Below are 2,092 nucleotides of genomic sequence, written 5' to 3'. Positions count from 1 at the left end.
CAACGTCGAAGATTTATATTTCTTAGATAGTTCTTCAAAATACACCATTACTGCGTTTTCTGAGAAAGTTTGGACATTTTTGGCTAGTCGCCAGTCCATAAATCGGCTTAACTCAGCTTCATACCTGCTTCTGGATTTTGTGGGCAGCAGTTCCGAACATATTTCGCTTGCTTTCTGTAAAATCTCTTCAGAATCACACATTTTCACACCCAAACTTCGGGAATTCAACAATTTTTGAAGTATCTAATCAACAAAATAAAGGAGCCGTGACGGTTGCAATGAAACTCAGCCAACTTGAAACATTGCATAATTTGGGTGACAATTTGCAAGGCAGTCGTATAAAAATATATTTTTTCTGAAAAAATCCCCAATACAAAATATTAGAATTTTACTTCTAGAAACGGACGTAGTATGCCTTGGATTTTGTGGGATCACGCTTATTTTCCTTCACAAACCACACTTTATCAAGCTCGACATATTAAAAAAATCCAGTTAAAATTACACAATAAATAAATATTTTACAGGGTAGGTAAAAACAAATAATAATGTATAACTTTAACTGTTCAGTTTGAAATAAATAGGCAGCTATTAAAATTAAATCCCCATTTTCTAAAACAATCTGCATCCTGCATCTTAGTACGAGCTCGAGGTATTACAGATAATCTATGTATACAGATGACTGTCTATTAGATCTTGAAACTGTATAATTTAACCAAATCTAGAGGATCTGACCTAGTAATATAATCAATTAATTTTAAGAGAAAATTGTACGGAATGTATTTTTGGCATCTCAGTGTAACTGAAATAAGTTGTAAAATGTATTTTGTGGTGTTCTGGCAAGATGGAAATATTCTAATGCACACTCCGTACGTCCTGTCCTGCACAGCTAAGGACATTACATTTGGCTGCTTTCAGTTCCAAGCAGTTATTACATATTGAGAGATTACATTGTAAACATTTATCACTCAAACAATCAATTTTACAATTATTGGTGCTGTACCAAAATTTATTTTTTTCTGAAAGTTCTGTGCTTTATTTGTAATTATGTTTTATAAATACCTATTTATAAATTCCATTTGCAAGGAAGCTACATGAAAAAGTAATCGTAACGTAAAATTCATATCTTATCTTGTGGCTATTTTCGCATATTAATTGGTCTTTGTTAATAATGATGTTAGGGCAACAAGAATACCAGACATATCTTTGATAGATTGTAATATTTAATAATTTTATTAATTATGTGAGATAACTGTTAGTTTTATTATTAATTACACAGCCACACAAAAAAAGAAAAGTAGTCTGTACCTTTCATGCGACATATGTTATCTGTAGTATTTTTGCCTCCTCATCGCGAATCCAGTGTCAGAATTGAGCTATCACATCACAGAAATTTCCTAACCTCAAAAAACAGGTCAAAAATAGCTAAAAATTTACGAAAAAGTCAGCGGTCAGAATTGATGGTTCTTTTTCTAACCTCAAAAATATGGGTCAGATATCACGAATTTTCAAAAAATAACAAATTCGCGCCAAATTTGGTATACGGGGGTTTTCGAGATCGCTGATCACGGATCCGAGGTCAATTTTGCAAATTCAAGATGGTGGATTCAAGATGGCCGACCAAATTTTCAAAAATTAACATATTCGCATCAAATTTGGTGTAAGGGAGTTTTCGGGGTCGCTGATCACGAATTAGAGGTCAATTTTGCAAAATTCAAGACGGCGGCCGACTAAATTTTCAAAAAATAACACATTCGCTCCAAATTTGGTATACGGGGATTTTCGAGGTCACTGATCACGAATCCGAGATCAGATTTACAAAATTCAACCCGTGAATAGATCTTTTACAGAAAAAATAAAAAAACAAGATATAGCCGAAAAAAGTAGGTTAACACATGATTGGGTACTCAGGTTATATAGTAAAATATTAAAAAATGAGTTTCGCAATTCTGACCTCGAATACGTAATCAGCCACCCCGAAAACCCCCGTATACCAAATTTGCTGCGATTCTGTTATTATTTGAAAATTTGGCCGGCCATTTTGAATCCGCCGTCTTGAATTTTGCAAAATTGACCTCTGATCCGTGATCAGTGA

The sequence above is a fragment of the Anoplophora glabripennis genome, unplaced genomic scaffold, assembly GCF_000390285.2.
Source record: "Anoplophora glabripennis isolate ALB-LARVAE unplaced genomic scaffold, Agla_2.0 scaffold464, whole genome shotgun sequence".
Lineage (NCBI taxonomy): Eukaryota > Metazoa > Arthropoda > Insecta > Coleoptera > Cerambycidae > Anoplophora > Anoplophora glabripennis.
Note: the sequence above shows the minus strand (reverse complement) of the source record.